This window comes from Taudactylus pleione, unplaced genomic scaffold (assembly GCF_031769625.1).
Source record: "Taudactylus pleione unplaced genomic scaffold, aTauple2 ptg000296l, whole genome shotgun sequence".
NCBI classification, from domain to species: Eukaryota; Metazoa; Chordata; class Amphibia; order Anura; family Myobatrachidae; genus Taudactylus; species Taudactylus pleione.
In genome coordinates, this window is record NW_028284698.1 from 4990445 (window position 1) to 5002043 (window position 11599).

The window sequence follows — 11599 nt, forward strand, 5'->3', positions numbered from 1 at the left end:
TGCACAGCCAGTGATTGATTTCTATGATGCATGTGCAGCCAGTGATTGCTTTCTATGATGCATGCACAGCCAGTGATTGCTTTCTATGATGCATGTGCAGCCAGTGATTGCTTTCTATGGTGAATGTGCAGCCATTGATTGCTTTCTATGATGCATGCACAGCCAGTGATTGCTTTCTATGATGCATGTGCAGCCAGTGATTGCTTTCTATGGTGAATGTGCAGCCAGTGATTGCTTTCTATGGTGCATGTGCAGCCAGTGAGGTGAATGTGCAGCCAGTGATTGCTTTCTATGGTGCATGTGCAGCCAGTGATTGCTTTCTATGGTACATGTGCAGTCAGTGATTGCTTTCTATGGTGTATGTGCAGCCAGTGATTGCTTTCTATGGGGCATGCACAGCCAGTGATTGCTTTCTATGATGCATGCGCAGCCAGTGATTGCTTTCTATGATGCATGTGCAGCCAGTGATTGCTTTCTATGATGCATGCACAGCCAGTGATGCATGTGCAGCCAGTGATTGCTTTCTATGGTGAATGTGCAGCCAGTGATTGCTTTCTATGGTGCATGTGCAGCCAGTGATTGCTTTCTATGGTGTATATGCAGCCAGTGATTGCTTTCTATGATGCATGTGCAGCCAGTGATTGCTTTCTATGGTGCATGCGCAGCCAGTGATTGCTTTCTATGGTGTATGCGCAGCCAGTGATTTCTTTCAATGATGCATGCGCAGCCAGTGATTGCTTTCTATGATGCATGCGCAGTCAGTGATTGCTTTCTATGGTGCATGCGCAGCCAGTGATTGCTTTCTATGATGCATGCGCAGCCAGTGATTGCTTTCTATGGTGTATGTGCAGCCAGTGATTGCTTTCTATGATGCATTCGCAGCCAGTGATTGCTTTCTATGATGCATGCACAGCCAGTGATTGCTTTCTATGATGCATGTGCAGTGATTGCATTCTATGATGCATGTGCAGCCAGTGATTGCTTTCTATGATGCATGCACAACCAGTGATTGCTTTCTATGATGCATGTGCAGCCAGTGATTGCTTTCTATGGTGCATGCGCAGTTAGTGATTGCTTTCTATGGTGCATGAGCAGCCAGTGATTGCTTTCTATGGTGCATGTGCAGCCAGTGATTGCTTTCTATGGTGCATGCGCAGTTAGTGATTGCTTTCTATGGTGCATGCGCAGCCAGTGATTGCTTTCTATGATGCATGCGCAGTCAGTGATTACTTTCTATGGTGCATGCGCAGCCAGTGATTGCTTTCTATGGTGAGTGTGCAGCCAGCGATTGCTTTCTATGGTGCGTGTGCAGCCAGCGATTGCTTTCTATGGTGAGTGTGCAGCCAGCGATTGCTTTCTATGGTGCGTGTGCAGCCAGCGATTGCTTTCTATGGTGCGTGTGCAGCCAGTGATTGCTTTCTATGGTGCGTGTGCAGTCAGTGATTGCTTTCTATGGTACATGTGCAGCCAGTGATTGCTTTCTATGGTGTATGTGCAGTCAGTGATTGCTTTCTATGGTGTATGTGCAGTCAATGATTTCTTTCTATGGTGCATCTGCAGTCAGTCATTGCTTTCTATGGTGAATGTGCAGCCAGTGATTGCTTTCTATGGTGCATGTGCAGCCAGTGATTTCTTTCTATGGTGCATGTGCAGTCAGTCATTGCTTTCTATGGTGAATGTGCAGCCAGTGATTTCTTTCTATGGTACATGTGCAGTCAATGATTGCTTTCTATGGTGCATGTGCAGCCAGTGATTGCTTTCTATGGTGCATGTGCAGCCAGTGATTGCTTTCTATGGTGCATGTGCAGCCAGTGATTGCTTTCTATGGTGCATGTGCAGTCAGTGATTGCTTTCTATGGTGCATGCGCTTTCTATGGTGCATGTGCAGCCAGTGATTGCTTTCTATGGTGTATATGCAGCCAGTGATTGCTTTCTATGATGCATGTGCAGCCAGTGATTGCTTTCTATGATGCATGTGCAGCCAGTGATTGCTTTCTATGGTGTATGTGCAGCCAGTGATTGCTTTCTATGATGCATGTGCAGCCAGTGATTGCTTTCTATGGTGCATGTGCAGCCAGTGATTGCTTTCTATGGTGTATGCGCAGCCAGTGATTTCTTTCTATGATGCATGCGCAGCCAGTGATTGCTTTCTATGATGCATGCGCAGTCAGTGATTGCTTTCTATGGTGCATGCGCAGCCAGTGATTGCTTTCTATGATGCATGCGCAGCCAGTGATTGCTTTCTATGGTGTATGTGCAGCCAGTGATTGCTTTCTATGATGCATGCGCAGCCAGTGATTGCTTTCTATGATGCATGCGCAGCCAGTGATTGCTTTCTATGATGCATGTGCAGTGATTGCTTTCTATGATGCATGTGCAGCCAGTGATTGCTTTCTATGATGCATGCACAGCCAGTGATTGCTTTCTATGATGCATGTGCAGCCAGTGATTGCTTTCTATGGTGCATGCGCAGTTAGTGATTGCTTTCTATGGTGCATGCGCAGCCAGTGATTGCTTTCTATGGTGCATGCGCAGCCAGTGATTGCTTTCTATGGTGCAGCCAGTGATTGCTTTCTATGGTGCATATGCAGCCAGTGATTGCTTTCTATGGTGCATGTGCAGCCAGTGATTGCTTTCTATGGTGAATGTGCAGCCAGCGATTGCTTTCTATGGTGCATGTGCAGCCAGCGATTGCTTTCTATGGTGAATGTGCAGCCAGCGATTGCTTTCTATGGTGCATGTGCAGCCAGCGATTGCTTTCTGTGGTGCATGTGCAGCCAGTGATTGCTTTCTATGGTGCATGTGCAGTCAGTGATTGCTTTCTATGGTACATGTGCAGCCAGTGATTGCTTTCTATGGTGTATGTGCAGTCAGTGATTGCTTTCTATGGTGTATGTGCAGTCAGTGATTTCTTTCTATGGTGCATGTGCAGTCAGTCATTGCTTTCTATGGTGAATGTGCAGCCAGTGATTGCTTTCCATGGTGCATGTGCAGCCAGTGATTTCTTTCTATGGTGCATGTGCAGTCAGTCATTGCTTTCTATGGTGAATGTGCAGCCAGTGATTGCTTTCTATGGTGCATGTGCAGTCAATGATTGCTTTCTTTGGTGCATGTGCAGCCAGTGATTGCTTTCTATGGTGCATGTGCAGCCAGTGATTGCTTTCTATGGTGCATGTGCAGTCAGTGATTGCTTTCTATGGTGTATTTGCAGCCAGTGATTGCTTTCTATGGTACATGTGCAGCCAGTGATTGCTTTCTATGGTGCACGTGCAGCCAGTGATTGCTTTCTATGGTACATGTGCAGCCAGTGATTGTTTTCTATGGTGTATGTGCAGCCAGTGATTGTTTTCTATGGTGTATGTGCAGCCAGTGATTGCTTTCTATGGTACATGTGCAGCCAGTGATTGTTTTCTATGGTGTATGTGCAGCCAGTGATTGCTTTCTATGGTACATGTGCAGCCAGTGATTGTTTTCTATGGTGCATGTGCAGCCAGTGATTGCTTTCTATGGTACATGTGCAGCCAGTGATTTCTTTCTATGGTATATGTGCAGTCAGCATTTGCTTTCTATGATGCATGTGCAGCCAGTGATTGCTTTCTATGGTGCATGTGCAGCCAGTGATTGCTTTCTATGGTGTATGCGCAGCCAGTGATTTCTTTCTATGATGCATGCGCAGCCAGTGATTGCTTTCTATGATGCATGCGCAGTCAGTGATTGCTTTCTATGGTGCATGCGCAGCCAGTGATTGCTTTCTATGGTGTATGTGCAGCCAGTGATTGCTTTCTATGATGCATGCGCAGCCAGTGATTGCTTTCTATGATGCATGCGCAGCCAGTGATTGCTTTCTATGATGCATGTGCAGTGATTGCTTTCTATGATGCATGTGCAGCCAGTGATTGCTTTCTATGATGCATGCACAGCCAGTGATTGCTTTCTATGATGCATGTGCAGCCAGTGATTGCTTTCTATGGTGCATGCGCAGTTAGTGATTGCTTTCTATGGTGCATGCGCAGCCAGTGATTGCTTTCTATGGTGCATGCGCAGCCAGTGATTGCTTTCTATGGTGCAGCCAGTGATTGCTTTCTATGGTGCATATGCAGCCAGTGATTGCTTTCTATGGTGCATGTGCAGCCAGTGATTGCTTTCTATGGTGAATGTGCAGCCAGTGATTGCTTTCTATGGTGCATGTGCAGCCAGCGATTGCTTTCTATGGTGAATGTGCAGTGATTGCTTTCTATGATGCATGTGCAGCCAGTGATTGCTTTCTATGATGCATGCACAGCCACTGATTGCTTTCTATGTTGCATGTGCAGCCAGTGATTGCTTTCTATGGTGCATGCGCAGTTAGTGATTGCTTTCTATGGTGCATGCGCAGCCAGTGATTGCTTTCTATGGTGCATGCGCAGCCAGTGATTGCTTTCTATGGTGCAGCCAGTGATTGCTTTCTATGGTGCATATGCAGCCAGTGATTGCTTTCTATGGTGCATGTGCAGCCAGTGATTGCTTTCTATGGTGAATGTGCAGCCAGTGATTGCTTTCTATGGTGCATGTGCAGCCAGCGATTGCTTTCTATGGTGAATGTGCAGCCAGCGATTGCTTTCTATGGTGCATGTGCAGCCAGCGATTGCTTTCTGTGGTGCATGTGCAGCCAGTGATTGCTTTCTATGGTGCATGTGCAGTCAGTGATTGCTTTCTATGGTACATGTGCAGCCAGTGATTGCTTTCTATGGTGTATGTGCAGTCAGTGATTGCTTTCTATGGTGTATGTGCAGTCAGTGATTTCTTTCTATGGTGCATGTGCAGTCAGTCATTGCTTTCTATGGTGAATGTGCAGCCAGTGATTGCTTTCTATGGTGCATGTGCAGCCAGTGATTTCTTTCTATGGTGCATGTGCAGTCAGTCATTGCTTTCTATGGTGAATGTGCAGCCAGTGATTGCTTTCTATGGTGCATGTGCAGTCAATGATTGCTTTCTTTGGTGCATGTGCAGCCAGTGATTGCTTTCTATGGTGCATGTGCAGCCAGTGATTGCTTTCTATGGTGCATGTGCAGTCAGTGATTGCTTTCTATGGTGTATGTGCAGCCAGTGATTGCTTTCTATGGTACATGTGCAGTCAGCATTTGCTTTCTATGGTGCATGCATGGTTTGCAGATATACACACTTGCACATGCATCAGAATCAGTCCCTATGTGTCTATCTTTAGATTTTTCTACCTCTCTGTAAACTGCTCACTAATTAAACCCCAACTGCACCTCAGAGCACAATGAAGTGACTCTGCCACCATCCCAGCACTATACCTGTTAAATATGGTTCGATCAAACAAAGTTCCAATGAAGTTTTATTCTCCCCCAAATAAATCTATTGACAACCAGCCTATTAGATATGTAGCTCACCCGATTGCATGTACATAAGCTACAATCCAGAATCCCTCCAATCCAACCCCATAGGCCTCACATTTATACTTCATAACACATTAACAACACAAATATTCATAAGTAAACATGAGGATTTCCACATGAGGAATATCATTACATGGAATGTGTATGCAAAATCAAAACTGACAGATTGAATGAAATTGTGCTGCAGCTTTGCTCATTTCTAATAGCATCCAAACTCCCCTGTGACTATTGGAACTTCATTGCTTACCTTTCCAAAACTACCCTGGCCTAACTGGTGGTAAAATGTAAGTCTCTGGATGGTCTCAGAGGCTCTATGGCAGGATGACTGAGCACTGCTGGTTCCTGATAGAGAGAAAAGGTGAGATAAAAGAACATCAACATCTGCCATATATTATAGATCATTAACTGAGGGTTTTATTACAGCAAAGACCACATAAAGACCTGGACATCCAAGTGACATGAAGATTTTTATTTTTATGCATGCAGGCGGCCCTGGCAAAGGAGTAGCGGCGGTGTCCGAAGAATATGCGTGCTACGGCGTCCCCCCCCTCCAGTGTTCCAGGGTGGAGGCGGGTCCATATGGGATTAATGTAAGGTAAAAATAAAGATTAGGGCAGCCCCCTGTCGTAGTGCCCATATGCAGTGCCCCCGTGTGCCACAGGAGAGAACACCCTTTTGCAGGCCTCCAGTAGTGCCCCCAGTAGTAGTCCCCCCCACTTGTATTGCCCCCAGTAGTAGTAGTCCCCCCCTTTGTAGTGCCCCCAGTAGTAGTAGTCCCCCCCTTTGTAGTACCCCCAGTAGTAGTAGTCCCCCCTGTAGTAGTAGTCCCCCCCTGTAGTGCCCCTAGTAGTAGTCCCCCCCTTGCAGTGTTCCCAGTAGTAGTAGTCCCCCCCTTGTAGTATCCCCAGTAGTAGTAGTCCCCAGTAGTAGTAGTCCCCCACCCCCCTTGTAGTGCCCCCAGTAGTAGTAGAAGTAGTCCCCTTATAGTGCCCCCAGTAGTAGTAGTCCCCAGTAGTAATAATTCCCTTCCCCCTTGTAGTGCCCCCAGTAGTAGTAGTCCCCCCCTTATAGTGACCCCAGTAGTTGTAGTCCCCCACCCCCCTTGTAATGCCCCCAGAAGTAGTAGTCCCCCCTTTGCAGTGCCCCCAGTAGTGCCGGACACCCCCCCCAGTAGACACACGTAATATAAAAAACAAAATTAAAAAAAACACCCAAATCCCGGCTCCTGCCGCCACCATCAGCTCCTCCGTCTGTCCTCCCAGGCCGGGCCGCTCTTCATTATGGGAGAGATGTCATATGACATTATGACGTCTCTCCCATTGCCCACTGCTGGAGCCAGAAGATGGAGCGGCTCCCGCAGTGGGTGCAGCAGCAGCTAATGAGAGTCTGACAGACTCTCATTGGCTGCTGCTTACAACAAACACACAGCTGCCGGAGCCGGCGGCTGTGTGTTTGTCAGTGTAGCGCTGACCGAACTCCGTCCGGTCAGCGCTACACACGCGGTGCAGTCTGTGTTACACAGACTGCACCGGCCCGCGGCCCGCATGATGCTGCGGCCCAGGGGGCACATGGCACCCTGCCCCCCGGCCCAGCCCGCCACTGGATATAAACCCTTTATCTTGTTTAAAGATTTCCCTTTGTAAAAAACAGGACTGCCCACAACATTTATGTTTCCATTACCCATATTCATATCCAATTCCATTTTCTAGTGTAATAAGTTCTTTGGGGAAAGTTAGATTGACCCCGATATTTAGGAGCTGCTCATATGCGGTATGTATATATATATATATATTTGTCACTCTGGGCCTGATTCAGCTTGGATCACAGTTGCTAACTTCTGTGCAATTCAGTAGGCAGGACTTAGGCGAATATATGAAAATGCTGCATTCGCAATTCTGTCGCACGGCTAATATACACACACCAAGCTTTTTAGAAAAATCTACGGATAAAAACACCTTATTGCAAGCTAATAGCTTTCATCCTGCACCCCTCAAGCAAGGCCTTCCGCTGTCGCAGCTATTGCGTGTTGTACGGATCACCTCCGATGGTGCAGAATTACCTGAAGCACTTCGAGAGATGGGTGATAGGTTTATTAGCAGAGGATACCCAGCTGAAGAGATACAAGAGGCAATATTATATTGTCTTAATTTGACCCAGACACAAGCACTTGTCAAAAAGGAATGCAACCAACAACTAGACCGTTTGGTCTTTACATCAACCTATTCAATAGCATCCAAGCATATCTGTCAAGCTGTTCATAAACATTGGCATATTTTACAATGTGATGAAAATATTGGACAATTTTGTCAAACAGCACCACTTTTTAGTTACAAACGGAGTAGCAACATTAAAGATATTGTTGCGAAATCAGACTTGGGTCCTAATGTGAAGAATAAAAGGACATGGTTATGCCTTAATAACGGTGTCTTTAGATGCCAGGGTTGCATCAGTTGCCAATTTCTCAATATTGGTACTTCCTTTGTCAATCCTTTCACTAAGATTAAGTATGAGATTAAATTTCACTTGGAATGTGATAGCCGATATGTGATCTACCTGATTATATGCCCTTGTCAACTCCTTTATGGGGGCAAGACTATTAGACATCTCAAGGAGAGGATTGCTCTCCATCGCTCTTCTATTAAAAAGGCTTTGATACAGGTGGATTCCAACACGCCTCCAGTTGCTAGACATTTTGTCTTATTGAGACATACAATGAGGGATTTTCGGTTCCTCCCTATAGATCATGTTCCCCCTCTTAGAAGAGGTGGGGACAGTGATAAATTACTTTTGCAACGTGAATCTATGTGGATAAATCGTTTAAATTGTGTCACACCAAATGGGCTTAATGAGGCTTTAAATTTAGGCTGTTTTTTGTAGATGTGATCCTCTGATGCTATACTATCTTTTTATATATTTCTATATTCTTTTATACATATTTCTAAAATATGTGTATATATATATATATATATATATATATATATGCTGCTTATTTTCTCCAAGGTTATATAACTTTTGTCTGTGTAATTGTTTGTCTGTATGTTTTGTACCTGCGTATCGCAATTATATGCTCACACTTTAATTATGTTGCTGAGATAACGTCCCTTTCTTTTGCTATTATGTATTGTTGCAAGAGCAACGAGTGTCTTGATTCTGTTAATTACGCTAGACACCTTAGTATTTTTCGTTAGTTTAGATTACGTGTGTCTGGTTGCCATGACTACGGGTGACTAGCTCTGTTCCCAGAGCGTCACTTCCGTTACTGGCTCCCCGACCAGCGTTGTTTGTTGCCCTGGCAACCGATGACTAATTCCGCTTTGGAGCGTCTCTCTGTGTATACTGTACACATGTAGTGCGTGGGACAGGAGCGCGTGTTGAGACTTCCGGTCTCGACGGCTCGGGGGATCCATGCCAGCGTCTGGTACAATTTTACAACACAGGTGTAAGCATTTGATTTCGATTATGCAGGTATTTATTGTGGGTTTTGGGATTCACTATTGCTGCTCATGATGAAGGTGTCATTCTAACACCGAAACAGCTGTCGGGCACTACATGCTTGGGGATGGACTTATGATGAGTATATCTATGCCATTCTACATGGACTTTATGACTTGTTCATTATGCCACTTTTTTGAATTTATTGCTGATCTCCCCGCATGCCCTGACCTTTAAATGGATATGCACTATACTATTGGATGATGGTTTTTACTATTTATGATGGATTAAATACTTCCTTTTTGCATTCTATAGCAGGATGTTGCGGGCTCTTATTTTTCTTTATATATATATATATATATATATATATATAATTTGTCACTCTGGGCCTGATTCAGCTTGGATCGCAGTTGCTAACTTCTGTGCAATTCAGTAGGCAGGTGAATATATGCAAATGCTGCATTCGCAATTCTGTCGCACGGCTAATATACACACACCCTCTGCCTACACTCTCATTCATTACACTGCTCACACCAGGCCAAACATCGGACACATCGAGGGACATCGAATCCACACCCAGCATTGTGGCTGGTCAGACCTTACAAATTGCTAACTTTCCAGGTCCCATGCAACGGCGTTCAAACTTACAGGCACGCCTGCATTTCCCCGACCACACCCCCGTCACCACCCCCAAACGCTCTCTGCCTGTCAATCAATCTGCGAATGCACTGCGTGGAGTTCGTGGTTTGCGTGCATTCGCAATGGCGAGTTTGCGCATGTGCACTGTTATGCATGCGCAGTACACAACAATCGACAAATAGCATGCGCATTAGCAACTGTGACCCAAGCTGAATCAGGCCCTTTGTATTTAATAGATGAGCCTGATACATTTCTGTATTTGTTATTTCTAAATAATGTGATTGGTGTGGGAACAAATTGGACTTAAACATCACAACATTTTGTGACCCCAAAGTTCCGTGAGACCCTTGTGATCCGCCAGAGTTAAGGCTCCCCCAGATTTTGGGGATAGCAAAAGCTGAAGAATTAAAAACATTGTCACTTTTTATCTTACCTCATAAGTTTGCTTTAATGTAAACACAGTAATGATTAAAGTGGCAGTTCTGTATTTTATAATGCAATCTTCTCTATTAGAAACCAGATTGACTACTATAAATTAAACAAACTTGATTACAGAAATAATTTATAAAAGTGTTGATTAATTGATGGCATATTTGGTCTATCAAATCAATATGATGCAAATAGACATAGGTTATAAACAGTACATATACCTCCTTCCAGTGCTTAAAGTGGTCCTAGAGATGTGATGAAACTCCCCCCCCCCCATCCTCGGCACATTATCAACAAAGGGACAGCGCACGCTGAAAAAAAGGGTGTGGACTCTGAAGAAAGGGGAGTGGTCACACAATAGTATCCCCAATTCAAATTACCCCATACAGTAGCACAATCTTATTCACATTACACTGCACATAGTGCCCCTGATTCACTTTACACCACATAGTAATGTCCTTTATTCATGTTATAACACACAGTAGTGCCCCTTTTACACAATGCCCACAATAGTGCCCCTTATACACAATGCCCATGGGCTTAACTACAATAGATACAAGGGGTGCAGCTGCTATGGGGCCCAGAGCTAAGAGGGGCCTATCTTCCGTGTCAAAGTTAAATGTGTTATATAAAATTTTCACCACTGGGTGGTACATAGGGGCCCTTACAAACTTTTTGCTATGGGGCCTTTAAATTCCTAGTTACACCCCTGACAATGCCCACAGTAGTGCTCTTATTACACATAATGCCCACAGTTGTAGTGCCCCTAATACACATAATGCCCACAGTTGTAGTGCCTCTTATACAATACCAACAGCACTAATGCCCCTTACACATAATGCCCACAGCAGTAGTGCCCCTTATGCATGCCCACTGTAGTGGTGACCCTTATTCAGTGCCCCCAGTAGTGGTGACCCTTATGCAGTGCCCCCAGTAATAGTGCCCCCAGTAGTAATGCCCCCAGTAGTGATGCGCCTAGTAGTGGTGCCCACATTAGTATTGACCCCAGAATAAATGCCCCCAGTAGTAATGCCCACATTAGTAGTGACCCCAGGATAAATGCCCCCAGTGGTAGTGCCCCCATTAGTAATGCCCCCAGTGGTAGTACCCCCATTAGTTGTGCCCCCATTAGTAGTGCCCCAGTGGTAGTGCCCCCAGTAGTAGAGCTCCTTACACAAAAAATACAACTAAAAGTACAAACACAATACTTACCTTAAGCCCTGCTCCTGCATCCGGTGTGTCTGGTCCGACCACTCCTCAGAACTATGGTGTCTCTCCCATAGTGCCCACTGCAGGAGCTGGAAGCTAGAGCTCAGGAGTGAACTCCAGCCCCTGGCTTCCGCTGTGGTGAAGGAGCCGGGTGCCAGCTTGTAACAAAATCTCAGTGGGCGCCCGGCAAATGGAGCCTCCCTGCGGCATGAGGCGACTGGCCGGGTAAGGTGGACTGGAGGAGGCGGAACGAGGAATGCAGTTCCGACCCTTTCCGGCCCACTTTAACAACTATGTAAAATAAAAGTATAGGAACCTGCGCTTCACTAAATGCAGCTATCAGGTGTCAAAAGGTAATCCCTATAAATACCCAAATGACAAATGTGAACAATAAAATTAGACACCCAAGCGCAACAATCAAAAATGAAAACTGAAGATCCACAATAAAAGTATGAATATGATGTATACCCGTGTACCATAAATGATTATAT

At 45.3% G+C, this 11599-nt stretch overlaps 1 protein-coding gene across 1 annotated transcript in view; it reads right to left on the reverse strand.

Annotated features, from left to right (window-relative positions):
• Positions 1-5714, reverse strand: part of LOC148511667 (protein kinase C delta type-like) — a 45544-nt gene extending 39830 nt beyond the window's left edge. Inside the window, exon 1 of the mRNA XM_088482804.1 lies at positions 5647-5714. The gene's annotated coding sequence lies outside the window, so the exon portion shown is untranslated. The remainder of the gene's footprint in view (positions 1-5646) is intronic.
• Between the last annotated feature and the right edge of the window lie 5885 nt (positions 5715-11599).